The sequence below is a fragment of the Epinephelus lanceolatus genome, chromosome 16 (assembly GCF_041903045.1).
Source record: "Epinephelus lanceolatus isolate andai-2023 chromosome 16, ASM4190304v1, whole genome shotgun sequence".
Taxonomy (NCBI): Eukaryota; Metazoa; Chordata; class Actinopteri; order Perciformes; family Serranidae; genus Epinephelus; species Epinephelus lanceolatus.
In genome coordinates this window covers 20370504-20390001 of record NC_135749.1, presented here as the reverse complement: position 1 = coordinate 20390001, position 19498 = coordinate 20370504, and the positions used below count along the sequence as shown (strand labels likewise).

The following is a 19498-nucleotide window of genomic DNA, read 5'->3' as shown; positions in this document are numbered from 1 at the left end:
GTTGAGAAGATATAACTCAGGGATCCTTGCAGAAATTAATTATATAACCTATTGTAGCATGCCTCAAAAGTTCACGGTGCATGAAAAACTTAATATGCATGGCCTTCACCTTTACAGGCTCATAAAATTGTAGAGTTGTGCTTAATTTTTTTTCTTTTTTTTTTATAATATGACAGATAATTTATGAAGACCGGCATATGTTAATAGCACTCTACATTGGTGAGACTTTAAAAAGTTGGGTTTGATGTCCACTCACACAACCACGGAAAGGTCAATGCGATTTTTTAATACGGCTCTAATGATATTCATGTTCTTAGTCGCCACTTTTAAATTGGACTTTGTGGATAGCAGTGGAATTAATACTACTGTCTTTAAAAAAAAAAAAATCAAGGGTTGCATGCGTGTGTGTGTGTGTGTGTGTGTGTAAAATACATTGTCATAATCAGGGTTTTCCTGTGATTACAGTGCATGATTTAGTGGGTGAGTGGACAATACACAAGAAAAGTACAATGTGACATTAAACATATGCTCATAGGGTAACTATACTCAGACACCTTTCTTATAAAAGGTCATTTGATTCTTCACAAAACAGGTTTTTTCAAGGCAGTCTGTTATGTAAAAGATGTGCCATTTGACAATTAAAGGGACAGTTTCTCCCTAAATTAAAAATACACATTTTTCTTCTAATCATGTTGCACTAATTATTTCTCCAGATTGTTTCGGTGTGAGTTGCAGAGTGTTGGAGATATCAGCCACAGAGATGTCTGCCTTCTCTTGAATATAATATACAGAGAGCAATCAGGACAGTACACAACGTGGAGTAAGTAAAACTGCAACAAGCATGTTTAAAGTGAGAAATAATTCACTCCTGGGCAAAATTAAAAAATGTTTTCTGTTTTCTGGGAAGGAGTGTTATAAGAGGAGAATTTCATTTTTAAGAAACAATGTGTTCGCACAACTAAGAAGAGTCTGTATTTCAGTGTATAGGGTGTGATCAGTTGAAATAAAGCACAAATATGAAACACTTTAAAAAATAAATAATAAAGATATTTTTGGCAGATTTTTAAATGTGGAAAAGTTGTGCTAGGAGAGTGCACATTTATTTTCTAACACTGTGTGGTACTTGGACTGTAAATAAACTGGGTTTATTATTTACTTAATTGGGTGGTGAATAGACCCGGGATAGTTGTATATTAGTTGTAAATAAAATTGGGAATTCATTGAAATAATATATGTGTTAAAAGATGAAATGTAAGAGAGGGGTAGGGACATATACGTTTTACTTCAGCCTACTCCTTTTCAGACACTGTTATCTTTGTCTTGTTTGTTTTTTATCATGTCAGTCATTCATACATAATGGAGCTAGATGGCACTCAGCTTGTGGTGCTCAAAGCGCCAAAAAAAATTAATTTGTAAGACTCAACAGCAATGTCTCTTTCCAGAAATCATGACCTGGTTACTCAAGATAACCCACAGACCTTGTTGTGAGCAGTTTCATATAGGAACTATTTTCTTTCTGCCAAACTACACCTGCCATCCGTATCACTGTGCAGAAGGAAGAGTGCATCTACTCATGGACAAGAGACTCATGCTACTGATAGCACAACATGTAAATTTTAGTGGTGTCTTCACGAACTTGCTCCTGCACTCTAATTCAAGAGTAGATACCAGCTTCTTTCTGCACCGTGATACAGTTGGCAGGTGTTAGTTGGTAGAAAGAAAAGAGTCTGCGCATTATGTTGAGCAAGTGGGTCATGATTTCTGGAAAGGAACACTGCTGCTGATTTTTAACAAAGGTATTTGTTTGGGGTCTTTCAGTGCCACAAGCCGAGTGCATTTTCATTATATAAGAGAGAAGGCAGACATTGCTACAGCCAATACCTCCAGAACTTAGCGACTCACATCAAAACAATCTAGACTGATAAATAGCACTACAGGTATGACAAAAAAAATGTCTTTTTGATTTTGGGGTGAACTGTCCCTTTAAGTCACACTCCTGTTTTCTTTGTAAGTGACCTGAAGGCAGGTTGAATTTCATTAAAAATATAGTTTATTATGTTACTCTCAGTTGTCAGTCAGTGTATTTGCTCAGTGTTGGTAAAATATCTCATACCTCACTTCTCTGTTTGACCCATATCTTCACTGTGCTGTCTGTGTGTGGGGGAGAAAAATGAAAATGAATATGAAAGAAAAGAAACGGCCACTTTAAAAACCCTCTTTATGCACATGTATCAGCTGTACTGATGAAGTCAGGGCTGTGCATGTTCTCAGACCAGGGCAGGTCTGGCAGCCCTGCCTACTACTTGATTACGCCACTCTGACAACCCAGCAGCCTGGTAAGGTCAAGCCCTACAGAGTGTCAGAGAGGTGGGATGATGATGTATCTCTTTGATGCCTCCGTTTTTCACCTCTTGACTTTGTTGTTTTTCTCCTTTGCGTCAGTGTCAATTTTTTTTTTGCCCATCTGCCGGGGACGTGTCTCCAATCAGAGCTGGACAGTCAAACCGTTAACCCTCTGAATACCTGGGCAGTAAAAGCATTTCTCCGTCTTATACTTTCTTGTTGGCTTTTCTTCGTATTGAGTGAAATACTCACTCAAAACCAAACCTGGTGAATATTCCACCTTATTCTGCAGCTTAGCATAATCACACTGAATTGCCATTTTATTTCACTTAAGTTATTGTTACTTACTTATTATTTATTTGAATTGCTGAACATATCTGAGATGTGTGCAACAATTTAAAGGAAACAGGCTATGATACGGACTGTGTTGGAAATAGAAACAACCACAATATTAATTCCCTAACCTGGTGTACCTCTCCTTTGTGATCTTTGCTGCCATGCATGAGATTTTTGAAAAACTCAAATCCCAGGAGGACTGGAGGGTAGAGTGGGATAACTTTGAGGTAAACAAAATGAAGGTTTTCTTCATTTTTCTTTAACGTTAAATGAATGCCATCGTAACATTTTGTCCTCTCAATGACAGAATTTTTTTGAATGTGCACTGTGAAGTGTATTCAAGGTCAAAGTTTACTTAAAATGTGGCTGCAAACTCTGGTGAAAAATTGGGGAATTGGATACGACTACAGCTCACAGCTGCTCTCCTCATTGGAAATGGAAATGCAAAAAGTCACACGTGTGTTTGGTGTGACACCCGTTTGTCTCATTGTTTCAAATGTCCACAGTATTTACTATTCACCCTCCAAAAAGTTAACTCTTTAATAAGGTCCTGCGTCTGACAACTGGTAAAGCATGTATTTATTATAACAGCATCCCCATATTCATCAAGTGATAGTCATGTCATTTCAGAATGAACCAACACACGGAGACAAAGCTTTATAGCAAAAACAGTTTCCATACACAGCATATTTATTAACTCACATACGCTGCATTTTTATCACAAACACAAAGAGCTGTACTCTTCTACAGGATGATTGCAAGTGGCTTGTAGGTGACAACAGCCGCTGTGATCCGGATGTCTTGCCCTAAGCCAGTCGTCCTGTGCGCTGCTGCCTCTGTAGAGACGTCTCTTGTTGTTAGCATGTAGCAGTGGATATTTCAGCTGATAATGCTGCAGACTTCGCTGGAGAAGCTGAGGTCAGGCAATGGGCTATTCTTAGCGTGACCTCAGTCATATTCTCCATTATGTCTGAAAACAAATGGGTATAAATCAGCTCAGATCACAAAAAGAGACTCTAAACTGTAGGATAAAACTCACATTGGTAAATCAGTGTGTTTGTCAGATAATGTGACTCAGGGTGACACAATGGGATGCTACTCAGCCAGATTTCTCTCTTTTCCCTTCTTGGTGTTGGTGTGTGTCTGCGTCAGCGTCTCTGTATGAACAACAGGGAGGGAGGGAAGGAGCTTGTGCTGGGTGTGTATGCGGGGAGGGGTGCATGTGTCGGTGCTCAGGTGGCAGATACCCTAGGTAAATCATTTCAGATCCATTTATTCAGAAGCCTGTGTGCAGACGACACCTGCACAACGCTGCCAAAGAAGTGCCACAATGTCAGTGACTTCGTTTGCAGCTCTGACCCCCTCCACCCCCCGCGGCTGGCGTGTGTGTGTGAATGTGCATGTGCCGTGTGTAGGCATATATATGTATATACTATATCTTCATTTGTGTGTAGTGGTATTCGGTGTCTTTATGTCTTATTCAGAGAGAAATAAAAAAGCATGGGAAGCTTTTCTGTCATCTGAATGTCTGTGTTATTGCTGTGTTGCTTTCAATGATTCCTGCTTTAAATCTAGCTTCACTCCCGTGGACGATTAGTTAATTTAATTACTCTAATGAACAAACCAACGCTAAAAAGGAGGTTTGTTTGGTTCTTAAATAGCAAATTAATTTTTAAAGCGCCTGAGATCAAATTGATGGTATTTTTAGTCTGGATGAATTTATATTTTTTTTGATATGACAGCTGTCTTAATCTGTGTTCAAAATGAGCTCGTTTGCCTGTGTCATTTGTGCGCTGACAGTCAGTTGTGACAGTTGTAAAGTGTTCTTGAAAAAGCGCCCGACGTGGACACTCAAGGCAGCCAGACGAAAGATTTGCAGGCTGTGATGTCTGTGTGTCAAATTACTTATCTCGCTAAGCATATGCTGGCACTTCAGAATCATATACTTCAAACCCTGCGGCCTTCAAAAGCGTCAAAACGGACTGTCTTATTCAACACATCAGTCATGTAGCCACCAGCAAAATGAGCGAGATGTCATTTGCACTCAACAAAAAGCTTCCAGAGACATTTAAAGACACTCTTGATGACTGTTTCAATTTGGAGAGGCTGTTAATGATATCGTCTCAGCTGCCTTTTGCAGGTTTTTTTTTTTCCCCGTTTTTTCTGAAGATACAAGTGAACGACAAAGAGTACTTAGATGTGCACTTCAGCTAAAGCTTTGCCAATTATTAATTTGAATCCTGAAGACAATTAGTAAATCACTACGGCACCCATTATCCAGCTGTTGCCCTGGATTTTTGAAGAGCGAGCCAATCTTAGGGTCAATTTAGTCTGCCAGTAATGACAAAACATAAAATAATGATTCTCTCTGTCACACTATCACACGTTTTGTGCCAATAACAAAGTCCTCTTGTGTGTGATGAGCCTGAAATAACATTCTACAAATAATATTGACCTAATAATAGAGAAAAACAACAAGAATATCTTTACTAAACACCCGCTGTGCTTCCTCATTCACAGTTTTCTTTTGTTTGAAACCCTTTCCTTACACCTCGACACACACACGCTCACTCAATGACACATAGATGCAACACACCAGTCCTTGAGCTCCAAGCAAATATCCCCCTTGGTTTGTACTGTTCTAAGTGTTAGAGAGGGTTAAACTATTTCATTGCACTAATTGGTCAGTGTCATTCCTGACGTTTGGATAAACAGCGGAAAAGAGGGAAAGCTGAGACAAATGATGGCTAATTAAACTGGTGTGTGTGTGTGTGTGTGTGTGTGTGTGCGTGAGAGAGAGAGAGAGAGAGAGAGAGAGAGAGAGAGAGAGAGAGAGAGAGACAGTGCTGCAGAGACAGAAACCAGCTGACAAAAAATGGAGTGACGAAACACCCAGCTTGACAAAAGCAACAACTGCTCCTTGCTAAAGAAACTTAACATAAAGAGAAAACTACTTTCTGCTTTCTTTGAAATCCTCAATTTCTCTCTAATTGGGTTTTATTCAGCGCTGACGGGGAGGGAAATGGAAACAGTGATTGGACACATTTTACTTAGAGTATTTTGGCAGGAGCAAGCAATTTTAGGCTTGAACTGGAAGTGTTTTATCCGGGTTAGAAGTTTCCGTTTTTTTTGCAATTTCCTATATTGAATGAGAATTTTCATTAAAAAGCAGGCAAAGGTGTATATATAAATCTTTTCCCACCAGTTGTCCCTCGCCCTCCCTGCTGCTAGTGATCTGATAAAACAAAACTCAGATAAAAACTCATCTTAAAGTAGCAAGAAACAAAGGAAGATAGAGAGAAAGTAGGGGAAGCGAACTCTTAAAATGAGCTGAGGCACGTCTGAACTCCGACCCACAGGGGACATTTGTTTTCAGAGGTAGCGTGTTGCCCTACCACATCATCCCCGAGGAGATATCTTCCTCACCATTTCTCTGCTACTTCACCTCATGTTACAGCCTCTCTCTCTCTGTCTGACTGACTCACACATGTGGACGCACACACATAAACACACACACACGCTCACATACAATCCCTCAAACCTTCGCCCAACCCCCCACCTCGCCTTTCTCGCATTTGACCACTTGTCAAGGGATGTTTATGGGCCATTGTTTGCAGTGCTGATGATCATTGTCACCGGTTGATTCCATTACCCATAGCCCTCTGATGGATGGGGCCTACCCTGACGTCCACTGATACGGGTGTCCTTGACCACTGGGGCAGACGCAATGAACGGAGGGGGCAGTGGGGTGGAGAGTTGGATCTTCTATTTTTTTTATTCAGTAGAAACAATGTGTCATACTGTATAAATGATGTTAAGGTGCTCCGTTTGCAGATGTGATGATGCAAAAAACAACCTGAAGTAGTTTCACAAAAGTGTGCGATGTTGACAAGAAATGAAAGTATTGTTGACTGGTGGTAGGAAATGGGAAACAAACAGCTGTCTCCTGGTGTCACGATATTGGAATTTCTAACCTCAGTACAATTCCTTGAAAAATACTGATATTCAATACTATTTTCAATACCACATAGAAAAATTGACATAGAGGGTATACAAATACATTTTTATTGAAAGATTTGTATAAAAAGGCTGTAACATGACAACAGTGACTTTTCTTATGTGGGTTAGTAGCAGAAAATATCAGAATGACTGTAGAGAACATTAACAATAAGGGTGCTTTCAGACCTAGAGTTAGTTTGCTTTGGTCTGAATCAGGGACTAATTTTATTACAAAGTAATTGCCTAGAGCTGGTTTGTGTTCTCACGGCAGCATTTACAAGCAGACCAGATAAAATGCTTGCATGAGAAAGCTGCTCTTGATTGGTCAGAATTTCCATGTGGGAAAAATCCAGGAAGTAAACAAAACCTTGAAGAAGAGTACACTTGCGAAATAAACATGACACTTACTAATGTCACAATGGAGGGACAACTACGCAGGTTGATTTTAGCGCTGCTCATCGTGGACTATATTGCTGTCATTGTTCATTTTAGTCAAACCATACCGTTTGAAAACGAGGCGCGGCTCCAACTAGAAAACAATGTTATGATGCATTGGATGTGCTGAATGTGCATATTAAGGCAGTACAGGAGGAGGCACACATTAATAATCCTCCAGGACTGTAACATGCTCATGTTTAACCCAAACAATGTGTCATGTGACTGCAGCTGGTTCGGATCGAGGTCGGAACACGTTCTCATCACAAATGAGCCGCACCAGAGTTCGTTTGTAACAAGAAGTTCCTGGTCCAGTTGTGTTTTTGGTGCACACCTGAGTGTGATTGCTGTGTTTAAACCTGCCCAAACAAACCACACTTAGGGGGCAAACGAACTTGAGTTGGATTGAACCGAACCAAACAGAGCAGGTGTGAAAGCACACAAGAGAAAGCACAACTGATACCAGTACATCAGTACTGTGGAAAATGAGTCTTAAAACTGTTTCAGATATTCAAAATCAAAAACACATTTTCACTCCCAACTCCTCAAATGCTGACACTTGGTCACTGGCCCTAAAGGTTAAACTATGACACACCAGGTACCCCTCCTGTGTTGATTTTGGACGTTCAGGTACAGCGTGTCAATTTATGCTTGTTACATAACTTTCAAAATAAACCTCAGTTTACACAAGTAATGTACAGTTATTGCTTATTACATTCATGCAGTCTGTTTTCAAATTAAACTTTGAAGTTGTAGTAGTTTTTACAGTTACTTGCTTTAGCGTTTTGCCTTCCTCGAGGCAACAAAAGCACATGGTTAAGTTTAGAAAAAACATCATGGTTTGGCTTAAAATAAGTACATTTGTTACTAATGTTAAGTAACGTCACATGACATATGTTACTAGTGTAGCATGCTACACTTACTAGCACACTACGTTGTCATGAGAAGAACTCAACTGACTTTTGGTTCTACACAGGACACAAACAGCAGTCTCCTGCATGAAAGTCCAGAATCTGTTTGACCTGTTGACCTTCCCTCTGGCCTTTCTCGCTCCTTCTACTACAGTGGTTGCTTAAAGTGTCAAAAAATGCATACCGTCACTAAAGGGTGTCGCTGACCATCAGTATCTGATGACGATACTGATGATCAGGTGTCAGTGTTTGATGAGTTGGGAGTTAGACCAGGCTAGAATTGATATGTATCCATAGATCTATATGTTTGACAACACTTTTGTCTCCTATCATAAGGTCTGACTTTCTATTGACTTTGTTGCTTTTAACAGTGGCACCTGACTTCCTCCTTTCCTTCTGTCATAATTCCTGCGGTCGCTAGAAGGCTTCGTGACCTAAGTGTAAACCTGTCGTTTTGAGGCACTTCCTAAAACAACTGATTCTGTTGTTTCTCTTGGGAGAACAGTCACCACATGGTCGACACCCAGTACCAGTGATGGTATTTATGGTTTCATAACAAACAGCCAGAAAGGCAGTAATATAATAAACAGTACGGCCTGCAGTTTTCATACACACATCAGAATTTCCTAATGTCCTAATGTAATGCTGCAAAGAACAAAAATATAATTATTTAAGCACTTGTGACTGGTGCTTTCTAAACTAGAAGGCAACGTCTTTTGCTTTAACTTATCATTATGAAGTAAATGTTGATTGCACAATGTCATATCTATAGAATAATGACACTGTCAGGGTTTCCTATCAGCCTTGTTTTCACTACGCAATTCTGTCGGTCATCAGGTACGATCTCACGACAAAAATGAAGGCTCAATTTAAGGTACAAAGGACGTTCGTCAACCATTACGAAACCAAAACAGGAAAAGAATAGCTCTCAGGAATTTGTCTTTTCTGATCCACATGCATCCAGGTATGTTTTTATATCATCCCCTACGAAAAGATATATAAAAAATGGCGGTAAAAGCAACATCAAAGCATTGTATGTGTTTTAGAATATGTGTTCCCATTAGCTTGGCCTTTTTTGTTTTAGATTTCTGGCATTTCCACTTGTGTGCGTGTGTGTGTGGGGGGGGGGCAGCAATCGATACATTTATACGTACATAAATTACCCAGTTAATGCGCAGACTGAGGTTGTAGTTTTGTTTAAGGCATGTACAAAGCTTCCTTATCTAATAACACAAGTTTATATTAGTTACTTGATAGTGCATGTCCAGAAAGATGTAAGGTAGCCTACAAGATCAATGGGGAAACCCATATAAAAGAAAATGCAGTGACTTTGTTGGTGATTGTTAAGAACTCCCTAATGCAATGTAATAATTGCATTGTTAGTTCTTCCTTCAAACACATCACTTCAGACAAACCACTTCACATTCACTCTATTGATAAAGAGTGATTGAAAGTGATTTGAAAGAGAGATGTAAGATCTGTTGATAGAGTTTTACATATCTACTCTGTTTACAGCCTTAATTCATATACTTTAACTTAAAGGGTTAACATGATAGTTGTAGTAATTTGTGTTGCTCTCCTCTGGTCTTAATCACATTATTACAGTGCATGTAAACACACCGAGGGGTTGCCCGTGGCCCGGCCTCCTGCAGTGCTCAAGTGTCACAACATTATTTGAAAATTTCTCCACCATGTCATTGAATTAGAGCTCCTGACTCACTAAAACGGATGATCCTGAAGTGAAGGAATCGTTCAGAAGTCACACATCACGAGCAGACAACTGCAATTACTGATGGGAGAAGATGGGCTTGGATTTAACCAGGCCGAGGCCGCAATGTGGTGTCAGTGAAGGATTGGCTGTGGTGTTTGGTGACGGGGGATGAAGCAGTGTTGATAGCTAAAACATTTACCGCGGCTCCAGCTATCGTAATTTTTCACAGAGCCGGGGCATCATTGATCAGGATGATATCTGGCGGAGGGTAACGGGTAGTTAAAGGCACATGTTTAACAAGCTTCTCCCAAAAATTGTCACATAAAGACTTTCCATTATTATTCTGAACAAAGACAGAGTCGTTTTCTATCCCTCAGATCTGTCTTTTGTCAGCCCGTCCTCACTGGACAGATTACTTTTCTTAGGAAATAGCTTTCCTGGATCAGAAGAAATATTGTTCTCAGATAGAAACGAGACCAGATGCTGCACTTTGAGGGAGAAATTAGCCCCATTTTGTTAAAGTGTCTTAATGATAGTTGAGTTAAACCATATCTGTAGCTATCATGGACTGTCTTGTCCTTGTTCCTTTAAGACAATGCCATTGTGCAAAAAGAGCAGGAAAACCCAAGACTCCAATAAAACTAATATTAATGGCATTGCAATATGCAAAGCTATGCTAATTTTATGCACACTGTCAACCTATATAGTGGCTGTTCTTCGGTCATTTCAAAAGATATGACTGCAATTAGACGACAATTGATTGAAATCATTTGCGTTTTATGATTCTGTTACTTTTGAGAGCTGACAGGGTGTTGTACGATTCACTGACAGTATATTTTCCCTGCACGCCGAGATTAACTGCTATTATTGACCCTGATGCAAACCAACGGGTAATACATTTCAAACAAACTACTCACTCTCTGGGTGATTTGCATGTGGTGTGTCATTTACCATATTCCCTGATTACCTAATGATTTATGCTTTAATATAATGCACAGAGGCCTTTCAAAGCGATACGCGCACCATACCTTTACAGTGACTTAACATGTCGGAGACAGAGAAAAATTGAAATGATAGTTTAAGGGCTGCGGGGGAAAAAAAGAAGTCTTATCAGTTAAGACTTGCTTTGTATGTAGGATTTTTTTCCCTTCTCTCCTTGGAAGGCAGGGGTGCAGTTGATGAATTCTTAAGCAGATCTGGCTGATAATTGTATTTCATAACTGTCATGCGGAGAGGGACTGTCCGCTGAGAAGCTATTTGTGTCACTGCATCTCTCTCCCTCTCCGTCTCTCCCTCTCTCCCTCTCTCTGCAGCCTCTTCAATAAAACTCAAATCACGACAGAGATTGTTAAATCTACCTCCAAGATTATTAAATCCAAATGGAGAATTTACGGGTGACACTTCATAACAATTAATCTGAGATGCTTGATTAATAAAGTTCGCTCACCCCCCCCCCCATCACCCCCTCCCCTTTCTCTCTCATTCTCTTCTGTCTTCACCCTCCCCATCACTAAAGTTGTCCTGTTTGAGTGGGATGGAGGAGGAGGGGAACAGACGTACGGGTGGCAGGATGGTTGTCAGGGACGACATGAGTGTCATTCTTTTTGATTAATGGAGCATTGTGACCCCGCCCCTAACCCTCCTTCTTTCCCAGCATGCCCACTCTCACCTCTGCAGAGCCCCCCCCACCCCCCCACCCCACCCCCAATAACAGGTAAAAATAGATGTGGGCCAAGTTATGCTCTCCATTTGAATTCTAGCTAGACATGATCTGATGGGAAAGAAAGGTAGAAAGTAAGGAAAGAAAAACTGGAAAAGAATGAAAGGAAGAAAATGTAAAAAGACAAAATGAGGAAAAAATAAATAGGTGAAGAAAGACACAGAAATTGAAAGTACGAAATCAAAGACAAAAGAAGTGGGGAAAGTAGGGAAAGAACAAAAAACTGTAAAGAACTGGAAAATATAAATGAGAAGACAGAAAAAGTAAAGACATAAGTGGAAGGAAAACAAGCAGCTAAAGACACAAATGAAAGAAAGAAATGGAATGAAAAAGAAGTAAAGAGACGTGGAAGAAAAAAGAAACGGGAGAACAAAGAAATCAGAAGAAAGATGGAAAGAAATAACTGAGAAAAACAAGAGAATTGGGAAGAAGCAAAGAGAACAAACTAATGAATAAAGAGGGCCAGAGGAGGAGAGAGAAAGAGGAGGCAGAACGACGGATTTTTGGAGAATGTCACCTACCTAACCTTGTCACCATGTTAAGTCAGCTGTGATTAATTAGTTGAGTGAGACTGAGCAATTAGGTCAGGAGTTTGGGGCATATGTGAGTACAAATGTGTGTACGTATGCATGCATGTGTCTGTGTGTCTATGCACAACTTCTTTATTTTTTGGGGGGATCAAGATCCTTTATTAACAAAGTATGTAAGCAGTATGTGCAACATATGAACAAAAAATATGTTCTAGCTTCCCCTAAGTCAGCCCTGGAAATTCTGTTTATACACAACAGATTTTAAAGCAGCAAATACGCTTTTGAATGAACATAATGCTGAGTGAATTACATTTTCTATTAATACAAGGAGGAACTGATGTTATTTAACATATCTGGCAAGTTGCGAAAATGTTAAGTGACGTTGTATTTCAGTTGTTTTCCGCTAAAACAGGCAACCATTTAACCAAAATCCAGATCCAGATCTTTAACTAACCCTAACTTAAGTGCTTTTGTTGCCTAAACCTAAAGCAGGAGTCTGGATGCAAACCTGGAGTTCTGCCCTTTGTACCAACCTCCCCAACCACCCTCTTACAAAGGCTACACGGTACCTAAATGTAGTGTTTCTATACCTAAACAAAATGTCTGCGAACATAATCCAGGCTGCGTTTATGTTGCCACAGCAACCTAATTAAGAAGCAGTTAAGAAACAGACAGGGTTGCCTACCTGCTCCATGAGGACAAGAACAATTCAGAATATAGAAATGAAATAAAAGGTATATTACAAGTTCAATTTATCTGCTTCCCTGTTTTCAAAAAAGGTTTAAGTTTTCCAGGATTGATCCATTAATGGAACACTGAATCTTCCCCAACTGGATGTAATTCATGACCTCCTTAACCCACTGTCCGTATACTCACTGCAGTTTCTCCCTACACTCAAAACACAGTAAATCTCCAAGCAAGTGGCAAGCACTGGCCTTAGACATGGAGCGAACCCCGAACAGTTCAATGAGTGCTGATTGCTCTGATCTTCTTTTGTGTATATATTTTTTAAGAAAGTGTTAAAGATGGATTTCCAAAAGCCGTTTGCATCAGTCCCATGTGGGTCTGCTCTAATCTCACACAATCCTGCTTTGCATCAACGTAGCCGACGTACAATTTTAAACAGTTTGATATGCGACTTGCATTTGAATTCCGTGTCAAATCTGAATTTACAACAAAATGCAAATTTATAAAATGGTCGTATATTCCTAGTTTTTGCTTGGTTTGCAATAAAGAAAACCAGGAGGGGTAGAAATAAGTGTTATGAAAAAAGGGCCCTGTGGTGTATTATCGCAGAAATGTGGCTCGAGATTCCTTTGAAAGAGTTTGAGGATAAGAAACCCTGAGACAAATCCTTGAACCAGTAAAGGCTTACAAAAGATCATATTTAACAATGATGGCTATATATTTTCCTTTTTGCAATTAAAGAGTCCCTCTGTGTAATTTAATGCTTCTTTTCAAGTGTCGGGTCCCCTGAGACTTGGCCTGTAGCTATGCCATCGCTCTTGGTGATTATCATTAATGAATGTCGGCGAGGACCATCCCTCAATGTGACTAGGGAGGAAACACAAGCCCTAATTAAAGGTTCCTATTCATAAATATATGCCTCAAACTGCACGGATCGACAGGCGCTGTGCACACAAGTCATTTTAATGTCAGAAAAAGCACCTTTTTAAGAGCGTTTTCTCCCTTAATGTACAGCACAGCAGCAGCAGTGACGGATTTCTGCAGCCAGAGCCCGCAGCAAGGGATCTGTGCAATTTGAGATTCACAGATTTAAATTTAGGAGTAAAGCCGAAGATTAGGATGCACTAATTTGACACGTAAGAAGACTGATAACAAAATAGCTTGACTGCTAACTGCAGCCTTACTGTGTAACTGAACACTGCGCTACAGTTTCTGCATGTAATCCTCAGGAGACTCTTTTGTGTTTTATAACAAAAGGTTACAGGGAGCTCCTTATGCTGAGAAGTCACACTGTGCATGGAAACTTCTTCTTGTGTCGAAGCAATGGAAATATTTACAAAATGAAAACGTTTAACTGATTACAGGGTGTCACTGAGAAAGAAAATAATCCCTGTTGCTTGTGTTCCCTCATAAAAAGTAATTTTAATCATTTTAATTGCTCCAAATGCAGACTGACAACTGCTCTCATAAACACTCGCGGTTGCATTGTGGCATCAGTTTCCCAGACAAAGCTATTGGTAATTGTTATGTGAAGAAGATCATGTTAACATTGAGGATAATATTGAGTCTGTCTGGATGTTGTTTTTTTTTTTTTTTTTCACAGGGGGCTCAAAGAATCCTGTTGGAAAAAGGAGCTTGGTGAGACAAACATTTGGCTGCGTCTCTTTCCTCCTTAATGGCTGAAAAATGCTAATTGGAGTGCATGTGTCAAAGAAAACAAAAGGGAAGGGAGGAGGAGAGGGAAGGAGTGTGCGTGTCAGAGAGGCTGGTATTTTGAAACGTGAAATATGTCACTTTATTTCGCCGAGTTGGGGAGGATTTTTGAGCAAGGTTGTTTCCCGGAAGCAGGAAATCACAGATAAAGTTACGCCTGTGGTGGTGTGTAATGTAGCTCGTGTTTAAATAGGGGGAGAAAAATGCACTTTCAGACACTCTGCATGTATTCTGCTGAACAATTATTTCACAGATCATGTAAACAAGCTGAAGCCGCTTCCTTTGCTTTCAGCTTTCTTGTTGCTATAAAATAACACCTCGAATCCCTGCGAGACTCGGATCCTTTAATAAACTTGCATCTGTCACTGCTGCACAGCATTTCATCACAGTCGTCGTCCAAACTGACAAAAATCAAAAAAAGCTCAGGTGGGGATTACAAACCTTTAATTGCATTGTCAAAACTACAGCAACATATCGTTTTTTTTTTTTTAAGTCTACACATTAAACAAGTCGAGGAAAAGTAAATCTCTATAAAATATCAAAACCCTTCCTTTTCTGCCTCTCTCTCGCTATCCATACTCACACTTGGCATTTTAATTATGCAGTCTTATCTGATAGATGTGGAGATATAGCTCATGTCAAAGTTAGAGCCTCTTCTTTATTAATTTTTTATTATATATTCTTATATTCAGGCTGTCAATGAATGTCTGGAATCTGATAGGACCCATCATTGATTGAAGATTACTCAAGATTATGAAGAGAGGCATTATCATAAGCTGTAAGCCTTCGTCATTCCAAATGTTCACTTATTTGAATGACACTAAGGGAAAAGATTACACTCTATTTTAGTCCACCAAGAATAAGTTTGGACGTCCGCCGCTCCGCACAGCTAACTAACACTAAAATATAAAAGAGGAGCTTCGTCAGAGAGCATATCAACGAGACGTTAAACACCACGTTAAACCCCTGACAGCACATTTGCGGTGCATTACTTGTACTCGCATGCCAGAGGAGCCCAAACCTTTTGACATCAGAGGTTTATGGCTGCAAAATAGCTCGGGTGGTTCGCCACAGGCCAAAATCTGCAATGCAACTTTAATTATTTATGAATATTAAGAGGTGGGCGTTAAAGTCTTGGTTTATGTCATGATGATTTTTGTTGATATACTTTGCAAGGTGATTCAAAATACATCCTCAGATTTAACTGAAATAAAATGTGTTGACAGATGAAACATTTTAGGATCATATTTGTATAATAAAACTTCTATTGACTGCACAGCAAACAGATCCACTTGAACATATTTTTAGCTTGTTAACCGGTGTCAGACAGAGGTGGTAAATGAATTAAATCACACTACAGTATGTGGCTCTAACACACATTTTATATCATCTACCTTTGCAGTTCTTTTTCATGTGATGCTCTCTGTGGTTGACATGATGATAGAAGTAGGAAAAGTACAGAAATAGTAGTGAGGATGATGAAGAATAGAGGAAGAAACAAGGAAAGAAGGTATTTTTTTTTACAGTGGTAGTTGTTAAAGATGTTTTAAAAGTTGCATATTTTTTGTGTTGCATGTTTGACCAGGAAGCAGCACACCACAATTAGTGCAAAGATGTCGACAAAATGTGAACACACAAACCTCAAGGCAAGAATTTGGTTTTATTTGCTTATTAGATTTTACAAATAATTCTCAGAATTGTTAGGCGGCATACAGAAAAAAGTCCAAATGAAATTATAGCTCAGTAGAAATTGTTATTATTCAGGGAGTTCATGTGAAAAATGTGCTGAAATTTAACACATCCTGTTTTTACTATTAATGATTTTTCTCACTCACTGTTGAACTGACATTAATTGACCACATTTATATGAGTAAATATGGATTGCTGGCATATCATTCCCAATATTTTATTTCATACATCTTTTTGTCATGATTTGGTCATGTGAGTTTAAACGTATCAACTTTTTCCAAACAAGCTCCCTCACCTATTTCGACAACCTGCAGAGCTCCTTCGCAGTACGATCCAGTCGATCTCATAAACAGCTGCTCCTTGCAGATAGTCATGTCAGACCTAGAGAGAAAAAAGACAGGAGACAAAAGAAAGCAGAGAATAATGTATGTAAAATATACATGACGACTACATGGCTGCTCTCTCCCGCTCTGAGGGGAGTATCGTCACGCAGAAGAGAAGGAAACAAGATGACATGTCATCACGCTGTCACTGTGCCACAGTCTGTGGAAGAGGGGCTTCATGTATACAAGTTGGGGATGGCGGGAAACAACTGTTTGTGCGCTCGGCTTTTGTCATACATGCGCATGGACACGGCTAGTTGCATCAAGGGTAGTGTGGCTGCTGTAGCAAGCAATTTGGATCATGTGTCCTGATTATGTGTGGCTTTCTGTTTGGAAAAATATGCACATATCTAGACATATGACACACTGCACATATAGGTCAAAGGTTATGAAGAGAGAAGTGCAAAATTGAAAACAGTATATTTTTTGTCTGGGCTGTAAAGTGTAAATCATGACTGTGACTTTCAGGGATGCTTTTAAATAAAAGCCCAACTGATACACACAAATACACGTTTGTACTTTCACAGTAGTCGTATATATGCCGTCCAAAAAGACGAGAGACAAAGAAGAAAAGAAAAGGAAAAATGAGCAAAATACCATGAAAAGAGACGGACACTGTGCAAGAAATTCACCACAAAGACATAAAATTGTTTCTAATAACAGGAAACTTTGTCATTTTAACACGAGCGTGCTCTCGTTCTCAATAAGTCCTGCTCATGTTCAGACATTTCAGTGCAGAGCTGGTTCCTACCCCTGCCTCTTGAACCACATGTCCCCCCCTGCTGGCCCAGGATCAGATCCTGCACAAGCTTCTCTGCTGTGATTCCAAAAACCATGCAACCTTGCGTGCAAGAAAGGAAGCCTCACTCTCTAAACTAACACCAAAAAATAAAAGTGAACACACCAATATATTCTCACTTTTGTTGTGTATTATGACAGAAGATTGGCTTTATTTATTTATTCTCAGTTTTTACTCACTGACCTGAACGTTTTCCTGAATAAAGATCTCATATCATAATGAGGACTGAAGGTTGAAAGCAGTTTAAAAGCCAGAAAGTATTATTTTGTTCAAATAAGCAGTTTATCTTGTTGGATTTTAATATTGCAGCAAAACTAGTGAAAGAAATTGTGTTACAAAAAAACTGTTAACTCCACTCAGTGGCTGTGAGGCAGCTTATACCTGCATCCCTGATGTAATTACAGCCAACCTTTACTGTTTTTGTTCAGTGGATGAAGTGCTGCAGTATTAACTACCTCTCTGAGCACACTTCTGCTCTGCACGGTCACACTGGATTTACCTCACACAACAGCAAATTCAAGCAGTTTGCTTAATATTCAGCAACAGCATTCACGGTTATTTAAGTGAGCCAGAAGGAGCCACAAAATTAGGTGTTACAGTTAAAGTTAAACCTTATATTTCATGTTAGTATGATCAGGTTTTATTGTGTAGTGTTTATTTAAAACTGTAAGGATTTAAATCTAAATATGACCAGTTTAAAAAGTAGATGCACATTTTATAGTGTGTAAAGCAAATCCAAAATAAGGAGTGATAATTTGTGAGCTGCACCTCTCCTGTCTGTCCGTTTTGGGATGGAAATGTTTGTGACGTAAGTCGGCTCCATCAATCAGCGGGCAGGCCGCTTTGACAGACAGGGACAGACAGATGCTGGGGCGGTACTTGGTATTTCTTTTACCACATAATAGGCGACCTCAGACATCCTCTCTGCGCAGATGATCAGTTTTCGCAGACAGGCAATGGCACAAAATAATACCGAGCGTAAAGACGCAGAAATCTTGTGAGGAGCTTCAGTGCTGTGCGTAATGAGGAGGAGACACCCGGCTGTTTATTACCTGTTCACTGAGATAACAAGAGGCTGGAGGGGTAAATTCAGACACTCACCTGAGTATGTTAAACCAGGGCGGTTTGCAGAGAGTTTGTAATCCAGCTTCTTGTAAATGATCTGGTCCAAACCTCCGATCGGAGCCGCTGGAGCTGTCTGAATAATGTCCTTAAGTCCCGTAACTGGCCGCAGACGGATGTCATGAGAGCTGGCTCACTTCAGACTGGATGCGCTCTTCCTCCAAGTTATTTACTGATTCTATAACTCAGTAATAAACACAAACTTTTCCCCTTCTTCTCTCTTCTTCACCATCCTCTCCTGCAGTAACCGGATAAATCATGCTGTCTCATTTGAGATCACATTAGCCTACTTGTGTGCCCTTTATAAACACTTTATGGTGGATAATAGTTAGGATGGAGTGTAGGCTATTAATGGAGCCTCTTGTGGATTCAGAGCCCCTCCCCTTCACCACAAGTCTCACTAAAAAGGTGTAACGAATCGATCTGCAGCCTCCTTTGTCCCGCTAAAGAGGTCACCGAAAAATCTGCACATTTTTTAAGCAAACTTTGGAGCAGAGCTCAGAGCTGATCTGCAGTGCACATTTAAGACTGTCTGAACAAGTGAACTCCTTATTTCTCTTATGTTTTTGTGCATAGGTGAGGAAAAAATCAGCCATAACATGTTTTATGCAAGGGAAAACTTGATATAATGTCATGCGTAAATGTGGCAGTTTTGAGATTTTGCAGTGCACATAATTTAAGTCCCACTGTTTACATGAATTATTAGTGATTGATGTTTCAGGGTATAATCCCAATAATCAGTCAGGCCTGATGTTGCTGTGCTTGTAGCGAAGATTATCCTCCTTGTGTCGGATCAACAAAGATTAATAGGTTTATTGGTTGATACAATCTATCTTTTTTTATTTGCTTATTTGGGTATGTGTTGCAAATTAAAAGTCAGGATGTGTATTGATGCTGTACCTTAACTGTAGCAGTGACTATTATACCAAATCTCATGTTGGTTTTTAGAAATCTCTCCCCCCCCACACACACACGCTGCACGTCAACTTTTCGAGGCACCTCTCATTCTGCTGTTTTCCTGCAAGTTTACAAATCGGCCACTCGCATGTTGACGCACAGGACGCGCCTCTCCTGCATATGTGCGCAGACACGAAGGCGTTGAAATGAAAGCCATCCCAGT

At 39.8% G+C, this 19498-nt stretch overlaps 1 long non-coding RNA gene across 1 annotated transcript; it reads right to left on the bottom strand.

Annotated features, from left to right (window-relative positions):
• Window positions 1-3390: 3390 nt before the first annotated feature.
• Window positions 3391-18888, bottom strand: LOC117264170 (uncharacterized). The gene is made up of 3 exons (XR_004502250.2): window positions 18358-18888; window positions 16370-16455; window positions 3391-3649 (listed from the first exon to the last, which is right to left on the bottom strand). It is a non-coding gene; the product is annotated as an uncharacterized LOC117264170 (long non-coding RNA).
• Window positions 18889-19498: the final 610 nt, after the last annotated feature.